This window comes from Chiloscyllium plagiosum, unplaced genomic scaffold (assembly GCF_037043375.1).
Source record: "Chiloscyllium plagiosum isolate Xiang-an unplaced genomic scaffold, Cpla_swu_hap1 HiC_scaffold_31, whole genome shotgun sequence".
NCBI classification, from domain to species: Eukaryota; Metazoa; Chordata; class Chondrichthyes; order Orectolobiformes; family Hemiscylliidae; genus Chiloscyllium; species Chiloscyllium plagiosum.
The window spans coordinates 69,528,182-69,546,837 of NW_028270169.1; the positions used below are offsets into that span (position 1 = coordinate 69,528,182).

Sequence of the window (18,656 nt, forward strand, 5' to 3'; positions counted from 1 at the left end):
TGGGTCTGTGTGCATGTGTTGTCTCTGTGTTTGTCCCAGTGTCCTGCCCTGTGCTCCATGTTGGAGAGTGGGGTTTTAGCAGTTTTGAGGCACATCTTTGTAACTTGCTCTGTGTCTAACATTGAACGCCTGTTTTAATCACTCTCTGCTGCTCAGGTGGTCAGTAACATGAGGAATCCCCACAACTGTTAGTGATTCAGACCAGTCTTCTCACTTGCATTTCACTGGCAATTGACTTAACTCTAGTTTTTGTACATTCGTGGAAGTGCTGTGGATGGTTTCCGGGAGGCTATGTTTTAAACTGCTCTGGCAATTCAGGAAGACCAGAGGCTTTGATGATCCAAATATGGATGAAACATGGTGACTGTAGTTGCAGCATCTGGATCTGCAACATGACCAACAAATGGAGCAGAGGTTTCAGAGAGGGGAATCTCTGTAAAATGGAATGATGGAATTGCAATTAGATCAGTCATGGTTTTGAAGAATGTTGGAGCAGGATTAAATGGCTCGTTCATGCAAATTATTCAGATTTTTCTGTTAGTAACACGCCGATTTCCCTTTTCTCCCAGTGTCCCAGACTGATGGGTAGTGAGTCACCGCCTCCTGTTCCTGGGGAACAGAAATCTGGGGCCTCACTAGCCTCCATGTTTAGCTGTATCCCTGTCACGAGCAGTTGAGTGACTACCTCCTGTTCCTGTGTCCCAATTTCAAACAGTTGAAAGACTGTCTCCTGTCCCTATGTCCCAGAATCGAGCAGTTGAGTGATTACCTCCTGTTTCTCCCTGTTCCTGAGCAGCAGGAACCTGGGGCCCTGGCAGCACAGCTAATCACAGAGCCACCCTAAAGTTGTAATTTGATTCACAACTACCACTTCCTCTGATAGTTCATTCCACACATAAACCATTATCTGAACAAAAATAAAAAAAAATCCCAAACGCCTTTTTAAAGCCGTTCTGCTGTCACCTTAAAAGGTATGTACCCAGTCTTGAATCGCGTCCCTTCCTGGAAAGGACACCTGCTGTTCACATTACTGATACCACACCTCCATGATTTGAGAAACATCTAATAAGGTCACTCTTCAGCCTCCTGCGCACCAGTGAAAGAAGTCGCAGCCTATCCAGTCTCTGGTTATAATTCAAACTATCCATTCCCATTAACATCCTGGTAAATCTCTTCTGAATCCGCTCCAACTACATAATGTCCTCCCGATATCAGCATGACCAGAACTGGACACAGAATTCCAGATAAAGCCTCCCCAACATCCAAAATAACGTCCCAACTCTTGTACTCAAAAGTCTGAGCAATGAAGGCAAGTGTGCTAAGCGCCTTCTTAACCACCCTGTCTACATGTGATACAGACTTGAAAGACCCGAACCCCTCGGCCTCTTTGTTCCATATCACTACTCGAGGCTCTGTTTTTAATTAGTGTAAGTCTGCCCTCGTTTGTTTTATCAAGATGTAATATTTGCATTTATTCCAATCCAAAAAACCCTGAGCATTAAAGACAGTAGGAGTATACTTAAGAGGGAAATCAGGAGGGCAAAAAGGGGACATGAGATAGCTTTGGCAAATAGGGTTATGAATAATCCAAAGGGTGTTTATAAATACATTAAGAACAAAAGGGTAACTTGAGAGAGAATAGGGCTCCTCAAAGATCAGTAAGATAGCCTCTGCGTGGAGCCGCAGGAGATGGGAGAGATACTAACTGAATATTTTGCATCAGTGTGTACTGTGGCGAAGGGCATGGGCAATATAGAATGTGGGGAAATAGATGTCGACATGTTGAATATGTCCATCTTACAGAGGAGGACGTGCTGGGAGTCTTGTAACCCTTAAAGCTTAGTTAATCCCCAGCACCTGATCAGGTGAACCCTAGAACTCTGGGAAGCTGGGAATGTGGTTGCTGGGCCTCTTGCTGAGATATTTGTATCATTGATTATCACAGGTGAGATGCCGAAAGACTAGAGGTTAGTTAACGTTGTGCCGCTATTTAAGAAAGGTGGTAAGGACAAGCCAGGGAACTATCGACCGGTGAGCCTGACATTGATGCTAGGCAAGTTGTTGGAGGGAATCCTGAGGAACAAGATGCGTGTGTATTCTGAAAAGTAAGGACTGATTAGTGGTAGTCAGCATGACTATGTGCGTGGGAAATCATGTGTCACAAAATTGATTGAGTTATTTGAAGACGTATCAAAGAGGATTGATGAGGGCAGAGAGGTGGACATGATCTATGGAATTCAGTAAGGCGCTCGACAAGGTTCCCCATGGAAGACAGGTTAGCAATGTTAGATCTCATGGAATACAGGGAGAACTAGCCGTTTGGATACAGAACTGGCTCAAATGTAGAAGGCAGGGTGGTGGTTTTATATATATATATATATATATATATATATATATATATATATATAATGATTTAGTTATGAGCATTGCAGGTATAGTTAGTAAGTTTGCAGATGACACCAAAATTGGAGATATAGTGGACAGCGAAAAGGGTTACCTCAGATTACAACAGGATTTTGTTCAGATGGGTGAGAAGTGGCAGATGGAGTTTAATTCAGATAAATGTGACGTGCTGCATTTTGGAAAAGCAAATCTTAACAGGACTGATACACTTAGTGGCAAATTCCTAGATAGTGTTGATGAACAAAGATATCTTGCAGTGCAGGTTCATATTTCCTTGAACGTAGAGTTGTAGGTAGATAGAATATTGAAGAAAGTGTTTGGAATACATTCCTTTATTGATCAGAGCATTGAGTATAGAAGTTGGAAGGTCATGTACAGGACATTGGTCAGGCCTCTTTTGGAATATTGTGTGCAATTCTGTTCTCCATCAATCGGAAGGATGTTGTTAAACTTGAAAGGGTTCAACACAAATTTACAAGGATATTGCCAGGGTTTGAGCTGCAGGAAGAGAGCAAAAAGGCTTGGGCTTTCTTTCCCTGGAGCATCAGAGACTGAGGAGTGACCTCCGTAGAGGTTTATAAAGTCATTGGTAGCATGGATAGAGTAAACAGACAAGGTCGTTTCTCTGAGTAGGAGAGTCCAGAAATCGAGAGCAGAGGTTGAGGGTGAGAGGGGAAAGATATAAAAGGGAACTAAGGAGCAACTTTTTCACGCAGAGAGTGGTGCGTGTATGGAATAAGCTGCCAGAAGTGGTGGAGGCTGACAATTATTGCATTTTAAAGGCATTTGGACATTGACATGAATAGAAAAGATTTAGAGGGATATGGCCCAGGCGCTGGCAAGAGGGATAAGATTAGGTTTGGATATCTGGTCGGCATGGACAAATTTGACCGAAGATTCTGTTTAGTGCTGTTTATCTGTGCCTCACAGCTCAGTGGGTTTCGGTCTCTTCAAAGATAAATCTTAGTCTGTTTTATTTTAGTAAAGCTACAACATTCAGTAGGGTGGCGGTTTATTTCTTTAAGTACACATCTTATGATACTTTGATTAAGTGTTTTAATATAAAATATTGGTACTAATTTATTCTAGGGTAGTGTTTTGTAAAGCTGTAAGACTATGTGCCTTTTTCTGGGTCTGTGGACGGTTAAGGTGCAGAGATGGCCATTCGTACAGTGATGTGCTCTTCCTGTTGGATTTAGGAGATTAAGGAAAGTTTCAATGATCCTGATTGTCTGCAGGAAGTGAGGATGCAAATCCTGTAGGATTTCATGGATCAGATGGAGCGATGGCTAAAGGTAATGAAGAATTTACAGGAGCCGGGGGGTGTGATAGGTGGCAGTTTCAGAAAGTTAGGAAAACTGCCGATCCAGTCAGGTAGATGGGTTTCCTCTCGGAAAGGGAGGAGTGGAAGGCAGGTAGTGCAGGAGTCTCCTGTGGTTATTTCCATCTCAAACAAGTATAATGTTTTGGAAAGCATCGGGGGTCACAGACTCTCAGGGGAATATCGCACTGACAGCCAAGTTCCTAGTGTAATGTGAGGTATATCAGGTTCCACGCGATCGATGGTGATGGGGGCTCTCTAGTCTGCAGCACAGACTGCAGTTTCTGTAGCTAACAGTGAGACATCAGAATGGGGTAGTGCCTCCCTACTGTCTGGGTGAAGGATGGCTCCGAGGGTGCAGAATATTCTGAAAGGGGAGAATGATGAGTGGGAGGTCGCTGTACATTGGTACCAATGACATAAGAGAAAAGGATGAAGTCCTGATGAGACAATATAGCAAATTAGCCTGGAGTATAATAAGCAGGTCCTTGTGGGTAGTAATATCTGGATTACTCCCGGTGCCACATGCTAGAGAGAGTAGGAATAGCAGGGTAGAGCAGATGAATGCGTGGCCAAGGATCTGATACAGGAGAGAAGGATTCACGTTTTTGGATCATTGGAATCTCTGCTGGGGTAGAATTGACGTGCATAAGAAGGATGGATTACATCTGAATTGGAAGGTGTCTAATATCCAAGCAGGGAGATTTGCTAGTGCTACTCGGGAGACATTAAACCAGTGAGGGCGTGGGGTAAACCTAAAGAGATAGTGAGAAAGGAGGCAAGTCTGAGACTGGTATAGTTTAGAAGTTAGACAGGCAAGGGCAAGGCACAGAATGAGGTCGGACTGACAAGGTACAATAGACAATAGGTGCAGGAATAGGCCATTCTGCCCTTTGAGTCAGCACCACCATTCATTATGATCATGGCTGATCGTCCACAATCACTATCCTGTTCCTGCCTTATCTCCGTAACACTTGATTCCATTATTTTTAACAGCTCTATCCATCTCTTCCTTGAAAGTATCCAGAGACTTGGCCTCCACTGCCTTCTGGGGCAGTGCACTCCCTGTGTCCACTACTCTCTGGGTGAAGACGTTTCTCCTCAACTCTGTTCTAAATGGCCTCTCCCTTATTTTTAAACTGTGTCCTCTGGTTCTGGCCTCACCCATCCGTGGAAACATGCTTCCTGCCTCCAGAGTGTCCAACCCTTTAATAATCTTGTCGGTCTCTATCAGATCCTCTCTCATTCTTTTAAACTCTTGTGTATACAAGCTCAGTCGCTCCAATCTTTCAACATATGATCATTCCGCCATTCCGGGAATTGACCTCATGAACCTACCCTACACTCCCTCAATAGCCACAATGTTCTTCCTCAAATGTGGAGACAAAGACTGCACACAATACTCCAGGTATGGTCTTACCAGGGCCCTGTACAGCTGCAGAAGGACCTCTTTGCTCCTATACTCAATTCCTCTTGCTATGAAGGCCAGCATGCAGCGAGATTTCTTCACTACCTGCTGTACCTGCATGATTGCTTTCATTGACTGATGTACAAGAACACCTAGATCTCGTTGTACTTCCCCTTAACCAAACTTGACTCCTTTTAGATAGTAATCTGTCTTCCTGTTCTTGCTTCCAAAGTGGATAACCATACATTTATCCACATTAAGCTGCATCTGCTATGCATCCGTCCACTCACCTAGCCTATCCAAGTTAACCTGTATTCTCATAACATCCTCCTCACATTTCACCCTGCCACCCAGCTTTGTGTCATCAGCAAATTTGCTAATATTACTTTTAATAAGTTCATCTATATTATTAATGTTTACTGTAAACAGCTGCGGTCCCAGCACCGAACCTTGTCGTACCCCACTAGTCACTGCCTGCCATTCCGAAAGGAAGTGTTTATCACTACTCTTTGCTTCCTGTCAGCCAGCCAATTTTCAATCCAAGTCAGTATATTCCCCTTTGTAAATCCATGCTGACTCTGACGAATCCTATTACCGCTTCCAAATGAGCCATAATTTCATTTTTTATAATTGACTCCAGCATCTTTCTCACCACTGACCTCAGGCTAACTGGTCTATAATTCCTTGCTTTCTCTCTCCCAACTTTCTTGAAAAGTGGGACAACATTAGCCACCCTCCAGTCTGACTCTACATCTCCTGACTCTGTGTCTCCCCCTTCGCAAAGGGCTGAACGTCATCCCTCACCAACAGGGCCATCCCATCCCCTCTGCCCATCAGACTGTCCTTTTGATAGCACTCCACTGCAATTATTTCAATGCAAGTGGTTTTACAGGGAAAGCAGATGAGCTTAAGATATGGTTTTGAACATGGGACTGGAATATAGTGGGTATCACAGAAACGTGTTTTAGGTTGGAAAGGACAGGTAGCTTAATGTTCCAGGGAATAGATGTAAGAGGAAGGATAGAAAGGGGGATAAGAGAGAAGGTGGAATGGTGTTTTTGGTTAGGGATAACATTATTGTTGTGTTTAGGGAGGATATTCATGGGAGTTCGCCCGGTGAACTTACTTGGGTGGAACTGGGAAATAGGAACAGGATGATCACCTTATTGAGGTTGTCTGTGTGGGTTTCATCCGGGTGCTCTGGTTTCCTCCCACAGTCCAGAGATGTGCAGGTTGGGTGGGATAATCCAGGCTGAATTGCCCATATTGTTCAGGGATGTGAAGGTTGGGTGGATTGGCCATGCGAAATTGCCTACAGTGTTCAGGGATGAGCAGGCTAGGGGGATTGGTCATGGGAAATGCACCGTTACAGGGCTAAGACAGGAGACTCTGAGGGTTAGTGTGGATGTGATGGGCCGAATGGCCTGCTTCCACACTTGGTAATTCTCTGACGATAATTCTACTAGTTTTAAAATAGTTTCAGAAAATAATAGACCAGATCTAAAAGTTGTTGTTCAAAATTGGACAAAGGTTAATTTTCACGGTACAAGGCAAGAACTTTCAATATTTCTTTGCAACCCCCCAGGTAAAGGGACGGCTGGAAAGTGGGAACATAAGAACAGAAGGAATAGGAGCAGGAGTAGGCCATCTGGCCCCTCAAGCCTGCACTGCCATTCAATAAGGTCAGGGCTGAGCTTATCATGGCCTCAGCACCACTTTCCTGCTCTCTCACCATAACCCTTAATTCCTTTCCTGTTCACAAATCTACCTTTTGCCTTAAAGACATTCAAATTGATAACATCAACTGCTACACTCAGCAGGGAATTCCACAGATTCATAACCCTTTTGCTGAAGAGGTTGCTCCTGAACTCTGTCCTAAATCAGATACCCCCTTACTTTGACGCTATACTCTCGAGGTTGACCCACCCCCCAGGTGGAACTAACCTCCCTGCTTCTATCTTATCTATTCCCTTCTTAATTTTAGTTTTTCCAATACAACCTCCCATTCTTCTAAATTCCAACAAGTATAATCCCAGTCTATTCAATCTCTCCACATACACCAACATTCTCCACTCCCGACTCAAACTAGTGACCCTCCTCTGCACCCCCTCCAGTGTCAGTACATTCTTGCTGAAGTAAGGCGATCAAACCTGTACACAGTACTCCAGGTGTGGCCTCACCAGCACCCTGTACAGCTGCAGCATAACCATCCCTCTAGCAAGGAAGTACAATAGACCCTTCACCATCTCGTTTAGTCCCCTGGGATGCATTCCATCATGGGTCTCGAGGATTTCATGTCAGCTTTTACTGAAAGAGGATATGGAAGCTAGAGACTTTGGAGAAATAAATAGTGATAACTTGACAACTGTCCATATTACAGAGGAGGTTGTACTGGATGTCTTATACATAATGCTGATTAAATCTGTGGGACCTGATCAGGTATATCCCAAATCTTTGTGGGAAATTAGAGAAGTGATTGCCGGGCCCCTCGCTGAGATATTTCTATCACCGATAGCCACAGGTGAGGTGTTGCAAGACAGGCGCCATTATTTGAGAAAGGTGATGAGGAAATACCAGGGAACAACACACTGGTGAGTCTGAAGTTTGTGGCAGACAATTTGTTGGAAGGAATTCTGAAGGATAGGTTTATATGTAATTGGAAAGGCATGAAGTGATTAGGGATAGTCAGCATGGCTTTGTACATAAATCACTAACTTGGACTTCAAAAAGACATTCAAAAAGGTTCCACATTTAGCAAGTTAGACACCATGGGATGCAGAGAGAACCAGCTATTTGGAAACAAATTGGCTGGAAGGTTGGAGACGGAAGGTAGTGCTTTTCGGATTGGAGGCCTGTGATGAGCAATATGGTGTAAGGATTGATGCTGGGTCCACTGCTTTTCATCATTTATATCAATGATTTCTATGTTAATATATGGAAATGGCAGAGGATGACGCATTGTATCTGGGTGGAAGATGAGAACTGGGGGATTCTATACTTGCTGCAGTTGGAGAGGTGTGGTTCACTGGCAGAGGTGAGGCAAGTGGTGGAGATACGCTGGAGAATATTGCTGACCCCATGGGAGGGGAAATTGCAGTCCTTGAAATACAGGGCATTTTGGTATGTTCTGGAGTGTTCTGCCAGCTTGCACCAAGCTTCACTGGAACACTGCAGTAAGCATGAGACAGAGATGTTGGCCAGGCAACAGGCTCGTGTGTTAAAGTGACAGACAACTGGAAGCTCGGGGTCGGTTTTGCAGCAGAACGTAGATCATCAGCTGCCATTTCCAGCACCTCCACTGAGATGCTGCCTGACACAGGTTCCTGTCCCCTCCATTAACAGCTCTGCACCCTCCCAGCCAGATTGTTATCCACTCCTTTGTCTTTCCAAATGTTACTGTCTCTTTTGGGCTCCATCCCCACCTATTATTGACTCTTTAACCCCTATCTCCTGCAATCCAAAGATATGCAGGTTCGGTGAATTGGCCCAACGAAATTTCCCGTAGTGCTCAGGGATGTATAGGTTAGGTGCATTAGTCAGGGGAAATGTAGAATAATAGGGTCGGGGAATGGGTTTGGTTGAGAAACGCTTCAGAGGGTGGGTGTGGACTTGTTGGGCCGAATGTCCTGTTACCACACTGTGGGGATTCTAATTTTCCCAGCTGTTGTCGGTTCTGAGGAAGGGTCACTGGACCTAGAATGTCCCTTGGTGTGTGCAGGAGGAGGAAACTGGAAAGGGGAGTTGGATCCAGTTTAGACTGGGAGGGTTTAATTACACCCTGTACAGGTAGTTAGGCCTGAATTAGAAACTCTTGGTTCCACGGTTACAGCAAATGGGAAAATGGCTGTGGCCCTCAGGCGGTGCTAGGTCCTGGGTTATGGCCGCCATCTTTATTTGGGGCATGGACATGTCCTCTTCCTGGGTGGGGGCGGGCGTTTTGAAGAGGAGCATTTACACATCAAACACATACCAAGAGAAATATTTGTCTTTACGGTTCAGCCTGCCCTGACTGTGAGTTTTGTTTTGTGAATTCATTTTATAGGATATTAATTGAGAATAATTGAGACAGGGATCTCAAAACCAATTTTCTATCGTCAGCAGTGTCATCAGGATCTGAATACCATTGACATTTAACTGTGGAAGGAGAAAGGTGTGTCTGTTCTCTCTGTGGGAAAGTATCTTTTTTTTCAAGCAAAAAGCGGAAAGATGTTCAAAGATGTTGGATCACCCTTGCGGTTTGTGCTCAATTCTGGGCCCTGCAGCTGTGGAAGGAGGTATTGGCCTGAGAGGGAGCACAGATTTATCCAAATTACACCTCATCTCTTTATAGGAACTGTCAGATTTAGACCCAATCACCCACTTCATGATGTTAACCTGTAAACCCCTTATTTTCAATTCCCTGCAAACTTCTCATGAAAATTCCTTGTGGAGTCAAATTCCAGCACCATTTCAGGTGAAATGTTCCAGGTTCCGACAACTGTCTGTTCATTCAGAAACTGCTGAAGTCCATGTTGACTCTGGGGTTACAAAGGGCTGAATTAAAAGATGAGATGCTGTTCCCATTGAGATGCATTGGAACAGTACAGAAGGCTGAGGGCAGTGTCAGTATGAGCAGACAATGAAAATGACTGGGCTGCACTGTGAGGGTTGCTTGGCTCAATGAGTGTTTTGGAGTTGGGTATAAACAGAGCGAGGGGAGACAGGGAGAAGGTGAACCTCAGCTTCAGTTTTAGTTCAGGCCGTTCAGAAATTCACATGTTCCCAAAGGGAACTGCCAGGTTGTAAGCGATACCTGCTGAGTTTTTATTAACAGTTTTTAAAGTGTAAAATGTCAGCTTAAGTAAAGATCGGGGCTTTTGGTTATAATGGAAATGTTTGAAGTGAAGGAAGGTTACTAGCTCATTTCAATTATCTGAATGGGAGTATCTGGCTGAAACTAGAGAGACGTTGTGACAGGAGCCCTCCGACCCGTGGTGTGCTCCTCTTATACAATGTGGGAAATAAGGGACGCTTCCAGTGTCCGTGATGGCTATGTGTGCAGGAAGAGTGCCCATCTGAAACTACTGGGAAACTGCTTTTCTGACCTGGAGCTGAGAGTGGAATCACTGTTGAGAATCTGCGATAATGAGAATGTTATGGACAGCACGTTTAGTGAGTTAGTCACACTGCAGGTTAGGGTTACACAGGCCGAAAGGGAATGAGTGGCCATCAGATCAAGTAAAAGGCTCAGGAAGGAAGTGCAGGACTCCCCAGTGATCATTCCCCTTCTCAAACAGATATTGTGCACCGCTTGGGATTCTACAAGCGGGGAACAGGTGGAGTGGACTCTCAGGGGAAGTCAGCAATAGCCAGGTTCATGACACCACAGATAGCTCCGCTGCACAGAACTGGAGGAAGGAGAATGGCAGAGCTGTAGTGACAGGGGATGCAGTAGTCAATGTCAGAGACAGGCGCGTCTGTGGCCACAGACATGAATCCAGGACAGTGGAATTGAACCTAGGTCCATTTATTGATAAGTGCACAGACCAATAAAGGTCAGTGTCCCAAATGCAACCTTCAGCACTTAATCACCCTGAAGCTCTACCTTTCAGGGCCTGTGCACTTGTTCTGAGCCCTTCAGAGGGATTGAAGGGAATGGGGAGAAAACAGGAACAGGGTTGTGTTGTAGCTCTACAAAATAACCGTCACCCTCCGCTCTCGGTCTCCCCCTTCTGGCTCCTCCCCACCGCAGGGAAAAGACCTTGTGTATTTCCCCTATCCATGCCCATCCTGATTTTATAAACCTCTATAAGGTCACCTATCAGCATCTGACGCTCCTGGGAAAACAGTGTATTCAGCCTCTACCTGTAGCTCAAATCCTCCAACCCTGGCAATGTGCTTCTAATACTATTCTGGCCACTTTCAACTTTCACAATATTATTTTGATAGGAAGGAGACCAGAATTGCACGCAATATTCCAAGAGTTACCTAACCAATGTCCTGTACCGTCGCAATATGACCTCCCAACTCCGATACTCAGTACTCTGACCAATGAAGGAAAGCATACTAAACCCCTTCTTCGCTATCCTATCTACCTGCGACTCTACTTTCAAGGAGCTATGAATCTGCACTCCAAGGTCTCTTTGTTCAGCAGCACTCCCAAGGTCCTCACCATTAAGTGTATACATCCTGCTAATATTTGCTTTCCCAAAATGCAGCACCTCACATTTATCTAAATTAAACTCCATCTGCCAGTCCTCAGCACATTCAACCATCTGATCAAGATCCTGTTATAATCTGAGGTAATCCTCTTCACTGTCCACTACACCTCCAATTTTGGTGTCGTCTTACTAACAATACTTCCTATATTCACATCCATATCATTGATATAAATTATGAAAATTAGTGGATCCAGCACTGATACTTTGTGACACCCCACTAGTCACAGGTCTCCAATCTGAAAAGCAACCTTCCACCACCATCCTCTGTCTTCTACCTTTGAGCCAGTTTTGTATCCAAATGGCTAGTGCTCTCTCTATTCCATGAGATCTAAACTTGCTAATCTGTCTCCCATGGGGAACCTTGTTGAACGCCTTACTGAAGTCCATGTAGATCGTTTCCACTGCTTTGCCCTCATGAATCCTCTTTGTTACTTCAAAAAAAATTGACTCAAGTACATGTGACGTGATTTCTCATACACAAAGCCATTATTAATATCCAGGACTTAACTCTGTACATTGGGATCAGTGTCACCCAGTTATGACTGTTAATATTCTGGATAAAGTTCAAGTACATCAGGTTTGTGTTAGTGACTGTGTATTGAGTCTTGTTGATATCACCCACACAGGTAAGTTCCATTTGAAAGGCAGTCCCTATATCCAGAACCCCGCTCCCATCTGCTCTGTCTCCATCCCCACCATAGACAGTAAGTGGGAGGAGCTCATGGAGTTTTCATGTAAGAGAGATTGAGAAAATCTTCCCTTCTTTCCACTAGCTCACCAGAAAATGATGGTAGTGTCCTTTCCTCTGAACCAGGAGGATCGGGCTCAGAGTTGAGTAACAGCATCTTTGAAAAGGGTGATTGGAAAACATGACCAAGCCGCCAGGCCATACTGTCTCCCAGCTGTCCCCGCCTGAGCCTCAACAGAACCTTCCGGTAGTTTCTCTCCTGTCAGACTCTCTCTCCCATTGCTCACTTTGTCCAGGGTCCCCTCCTACTGCTGCACTGCTCCTGTCCGTCACTGACCTGTCCATCCCCCAGTGTCCTCCACATTCATTCATTGTTTACAATCTCCAGCCCTGCCCCCTCCACCCTATTGGGCAGCGGCTGCTGTCAATCACCCAGCTTCTGTGTGATCTGGAGCATGTGCTGTAGGAGGGGAGACCAGTGCACGGGCGCAGTGCTGGGCAATTGTTGGTGTATGTGCAGGGCTGGTCAGGGCCAGGAGGGAGGCTGTGCGTGTGTGGGGTTAATCTGTCATTGGCAGTTTCCTCCCTCTGGGAACAGAACTCAGGGAAATGGCCCCTGCCCTGATATCGTGACAAGTAGTCGGCTATCAGTGGGGGGAGCATTTTGCAGAAAGTTATCAGAACTCGTGTGAATATTCAGGAATGTTATGGAAAACAACACAGATGGGCCTGCAATTAAAGTTCTAATTTGGTTCATCTTAGTTCAATCAGATATGATTTGGTCAGTGTTTGCAGGATGGTTCTCATCAGAGGGTCCGTATGGGGGAAATAAATAAAATGTTCCAGATTGGGGGAAAAAAATCAGTTTGGTTCTGACCAGGAAGGAAGCCTGGGAGATGGGGGGAGGATTCACCAACATCCAGGAGGCTCCGAGTCAGACTCATTGATTTGATTAGATTAGATTTCCTACAGTGTGGAAACAGGCCCTTCAGCCCAACCAGTCCACACCGACCGTCGGAAGAGTAACCCACCCAGACCCATTTCCCTCTGACTAATATACCTAACGCTATGGGCAATTTAGCATGGCCAATTCATCTGACCTGCACATCTTTGGATTGTGGGAGGAAACCTTTTTTTGGTTCTTAGTCTGCAGGCAGGAGCTAGGAAGCTGATTTCAAAGAGAAGAGAGAGTGTCTGAGAACTGGGTGTGGAGGAAAAATGGTGAGGAGATTGGTTTGGATTTCAGTTCACAAAAGAGAGCAATTGTGAGACTGAGATTTAAAGCTTTGGGGGAGCAAAGAAACTACAATTTAATACTATCACTGTCTTATGAATTTCCATCCTGTGTTAACGGTGGTGACTTGTCTCCTCAGTTGTAGGGTTCTGAAAGGGCGGATTTGTGGATGAGAAATTCAAATTGAACTTCCTGTTCAGTTTTGATAGTTACTTGATCCGTGCCGATCTGAATATCATTTGGCCTTTTCATGTGGAAGGAAAGGTGTGTATTCTGTCCATGGGCGAATATTTCAAATGTCAGTGTGTCTGGAAAAAGTACTGAGACACAGCCAAGTCCATGTTAGCGTGGTGACTGTGGAGAAAGAGTTCATTTGTTGTTAAAAGTCTGAAAAAACATGGCACATTTCCCAGGAACGATTAAGCTACAGATTTGTTTTGTATGAGGACAAAGTTTTAATTAATCATGCAACCAGAAACACACAAGGATGCCTGCAGTATGGAAAATGCTATGAAAACGGGATTGTTGTAAAGGAGTTGATTATCGATCGTGGCTTGTAATCCATTGGCGTTGTCACGTCAGTTCCAGCGCCGTGGGGAAACACTGGAAATGTGATGAGTGCAGTGTAGGTTTCAGTTATTAAACTGGAAAAAGTGCAGAAGAAATTTACAAGAATTTTTGCCAGGGCTCAGGGGTCTGAGTTAAAGGGAGAGGTTGGACAAGCGAGGATTTTTTTTTTTGTTTAGAGCAGAGGAAACAGAGGGGGAATGTTTTCTGGAAGTGTATAAGACCATGAGAGGCCTGGGTAAGGTGAATGCATTCAGTCTTTTTCCCAGGGAATCAAGGAGTGGAGGGCATCAGTTTAAGGTTAGAGGAGAAATTATGAAAGGGAACCTGAGGGGCACATGTTTTACACAGAGGGTGGTATGTATATGGACTGAGCTGCCAGTGGAAGTGCTTGAGGTGGGTACATTAACAACATGTAAAAGACATTTGGACAAATACATGGATAGGAAAGGGTCAGAAGCAGATGGGTCAAGTGCAGGGAAATGGGGTTAGCGTGGATGGACATTCTAGTCAGTATTGGCCAGTTTGGGCCAAAGGCCTGTCTCTGCTGTAGGACTCTGACTCTAAGTATATTTACTATTTCTCCCGCTATCTCTTGTAGCAACCTGGGATGTATTCCATCTGAGCGACGAGTCTTGTCTACCTTTAGCTCCATTAACTTGCCCAGCTCTAACACTTTCGTGATAATGGTTGTTTCTTGTTCCTCACCTTCCTCAGTTTCCTTATCATTTACTGGCATGTTCTTCGTGTTCTCCACTGTGAAGACTGACTGCTGTGAAGACTTCCTCAACCCTGCTGGATAGGAATAACTGGGCACAGAACTCTGAGAGGTCTTCTTTGAGTCTTTATTAATGAGACATGGCAGTTACCTGGATAGTGTACATGCAGAACACCTCCAGGCAGCATCAGGTAACTCCCCGCCTGTCCGATGTGCCGCTCCCATTCTTATACCTTTGTGGTTTGTGGTTTTGAATGGACGCTGTCTCTCAGTATTATCTCCACGGCAATGGCAGTTTAAAAGTTGAGTTCAGCCCAGCACTGATTGGTTAAACCACAAAACCCCTCCCCCACGCCCCTGTGGCTCAGTCAGGTATCTGACAGGCGCTTCAGTTTCAGTGGGGCTGTCTGTCAGGATTCTGATGTGAAAGAGCCGGTGTTGGAAGGGGTGGACAAAGTTAAAAACCACACATCACCAGGTTATAGTCCAACAGGTTTATTTAGAAGTACAAGCTTTTGGAGTGTGCTGTGATTTTTAACTTGATCAGGATTATCTCTATGGTAACGGTTAAGTGCTTCAACAATTACAGAGGCCATATGTTCCCCACACAATAGGTTCCCCTCTCGCAGTGTAAACTGCTATTCTGTCCCTGGGGATAGCTACTCATCACTTTTCTCCCCCAATCCCATCTAGCTTTCTGTTGATCTTTAAAGTTTTTCTCATCTCCTAGTTTCTCCTTGGTCTTTGCCAATTTGTATGCTTTCTATTTCAATTTCATAGACTCCCTTATTTCCTTAGCCATCAATGGCAGATTACTCCTTTTCCTACAGTCCTTCCTTTTCACTAATATATACTTTTGCTGAGCAGTTTGAAAAAATTCTTTGATATTTCTCCACTGTCCGTCAACTGTCCCACCGTAAAGTCTTTGCTACCAGTCTACATTAGCCAACTCCTGTCTCATCTTATTGTAGTCTCCTTTGTTTAAGCACAGAATCTGTATTGGATTTAATCTTCCCGCTTTCCAACTGTATTCTAAATTTGACCATACTTATCACAAGTCTTTTATCAGATTACGAGGTGAGATGATGTTACCTGGGTGTTTTGGTTTTCATTGTCAAAGACCTTGGCTTTGTAATAAAGTACAGGATAGATATTCACAACAGAGTATTCTGGACGGTGTGAATTTACTACACAATCAAAAACCATAAATCACTGTCTCCCCTCAGTTTAAAATTGCAAAATCATTATCTCCTACACGCTTCCTCATCTTCTAAGTTTGAAATGCTAATCCCCCTGACTATCCTACTTTTCCCGAAAATCTCCTTTGGCGAAGGTGGTGATTTTTGGATTCAGCTTTCCAGTTATTAACGTAAGAAGATAAGCACTGGGCACAGGAGAGGGAATGCAGCCCTTTGAACCAGCTCCACCATTTAATACCATGATGACTGAGCTCACCTCGGTCTCAGCTGGATTTTCCCGCCTGCTCTATCTCACCCTTCAACTCATTGAAAATTAAAAATCTGTATCTCTTCATTAAATTTGCTCATTGTTCTGGCATCCACCGCATTTTGAATAGGGAATTCCACAGATTCACAACACATTGAGTTAGGTACATTCTCCTTCATGAGAATACAATAGAGTTCTTATAGTGCAGAGTCCACACCAACCCTATGATGAGCCTCCCATTCAGACCCACCCATTCCCTGTAACCCTGCATTTCCCGTGGCTAATTGCCTAAACAGCACATGCATGGAAACTGGGCAATTTAACATGGGCAATCCACCTAATCTGCACATATTTGGGCTATGGGAGGAAACTGGAGCACGGTTGGAAACTCGTACAGACATGGGGGGGAATGTGTAAACTCCACACAGTCGCCTAAGGCTGGAATCAAACCCAGATCGCTAACGCTGTGAGGCAGCAGTGCTAACCACTCAGCTACCTCTGCTTAAACTCTGCTCCTCCTTATTAACCTCTCTATCACCCAATTTGCTGAATCTATATTCCTCACGTCAGAAATCAGGTCGTGGAAACGAATGTCTCAGTGAAACCCAATGACAGCCCATATGTCCTGTGTGTGTGAATGGGGATTTGATAGACAACACCCTCCAGCCCACACTTTTCATTCACTTTCCAGAGACAGGGCTCAAGTAGCTTCCTGGGGACTACAACTCCCACAATCCCTGAGGCAGGGACCACACGTGAGTGGGGAAACCCGGCACTGTCCATGTACAGAATGTGGGTGGGCTTTGGAGCATGTGCTTTGGGGTACCTAGCGGAAAGTACTTCACACTGTGATTGGCTGGAGGAGTAACATATCAGCTTTTAGTATTGATCTGCCGGGGAGTTAAGGTGTCACCACACCCACGTGGGACCAAGTTCCATCCCCAATGCCTCATAATGCTGGGAATCGACCAATGGGAAACCAAGGAGGATCTAACCCATTCTCCCAGACTGAAGGTTCCTCTTCTGTCCAGGATCTGCCACCTCCCTGTCTGTTTCCTTTTGTTTCATTCTGCTGTTACATTATTGACTTGCAGCAACTGAAGGGAAAGGAAGTGAACCCAGAAAGGGTGCAGCATCTAACCAGGGACGGGAAGTGGTGGCATGGATCTGTTTATCAACAACTCCATGAGAATGTGGAGGGTGTACATTAGGGGGTAGCAGAGTCAGAATGGAGGGAGAGAGTAAGTGGGCTGCAGGGTTACAGCTTTAGGGAAAGACTGGGAAAAAGATATTCCAGAGAAACTAAAATTGCCTGTTCTGAATTTCTAACCTGTACATATTCCTTTATATAGGGTGCTAGATTGTGAAGATTCACAGACTGAAATCTCAAAATCATGTGCAGACCGTGATTAAGTTAACCAGCATTTGACGAACCAAAGACTGAGAGTCAATCGGCCAAAATCCTGCAACACTCTCCCTCACAGCATTGTCGGTCTATCTGCGCCAAATGAACTGCAAATGGTTCGAGACAGCAGTTCACTACCATCTTGTCAAGGGTAACTAGAGATGGGGAATAAATGCTGGCTGAGCCAGTGATGCCCATATCCTGGAAATGGTTTCTATCTCTATTTACTGAAACCTGATTGTTACTGCAGGATGATGATGGATGATGAGTGCATGCATCACATTACCCCTGCCTACACCCACACAGTAACACCGCAACGGCACTGGAACAAAAGGCAATGAAGCTAAAGGAGGACTTAGATATAGTTCTTAAAGGTAAAGGCATCAAAGGGGATTGGAGCACAGCAGGAACAGGAGACTGAGCTGGATGGTCAGCTGTTTCCCATTGAATGGTGGCGCAGGATTGAAAAGCCGAAAGCCCCCCTCCTGCCCCTATCTCCCAGGTCTGTATGTAACCATGGAACCCGGGTAGGAAGGAGTGGGTAGGACAGGGACTCTCCAGGAGATTGCACTTCCACATCAGTTTTCAGTGAGGGATGGTTTGATGGACTTTGTTTAACATTTGTCTTTAATGCAAAGTTTGTAAATTTGGTTTTAAAACATGTACGAGTTTATTCCACGATAAATGAAACAAAAAGAAAAGAAACAAAACGATCTGAATATAACAGTTTTAAAATTTCAACGCCGTATAAAACAAAATCCCGACGACTCCCGGACACCATCACTTTCCAGTTTCTCAAACTCCAGGAGATATTCCCCCCCCCCCCCCCCCCCCCCCGTCGGAACCTTTGGTTTGATTTAACTGCTTTTCAGTTCTCGTTGTGTGAGCTGTGGAGTTTTCTTTTTTCCCCATTTCTCCGACCCAGAAGTGTTATCACAGCAACCTTCCCACCATCAAAATCATCATTTCGCCATTATAGCAGTAAACCACCTGAATAACCAATTGAATATTTATAAACAAAGCCCATTATGGGCAAAGCAAACCACTACAAGTGGCAGAGTGGGAAAGGACGTAATCAAAGTAGAGTTGGGGGTGAGGGGGCAGCGCTGGAGATAAAGGGGTGCCCACCTCTATCTAAAGGCATCAAGAGCACTGATACACACCACATGCTCCTTCTCCAAGGACACCCTGCTGTGTAGCCTTTATCCTCAATCATAGAGTAGAATCCCTACAGTGTGGAAGGAGAGCATTGGCCCATCAAATCCC

At 44.8% G+C, this 18,656-nt stretch overlaps 1 long non-coding RNA gene across 2 annotated transcripts; it reads left to right on the forward strand.

Annotated features, from left to right (window-relative positions):
- Positions 1-3,563: 3,563 nt before the first annotated feature.
- Positions 3,564-17,918, forward strand: LOC148141979 (uncharacterized). 2 transcript variants are annotated; one of them, XR_015752264.1, is made up of 4 exons: positions 3,564-3,698; positions 13,400-13,518; positions 14,539-14,730; positions 17,338-17,918. It is a non-coding gene; the product is annotated as an uncharacterized LOC148141979 (long non-coding RNA). The 2 variants fall into 2 exon arrangements; XR_015752265.1 differs by lacking the exon at positions 3,564-3,698 and adding an exon at positions 9,237-9,282.
- The last annotated feature ends 738 nt before the right edge of the window (positions 17,919-18,656 follow it).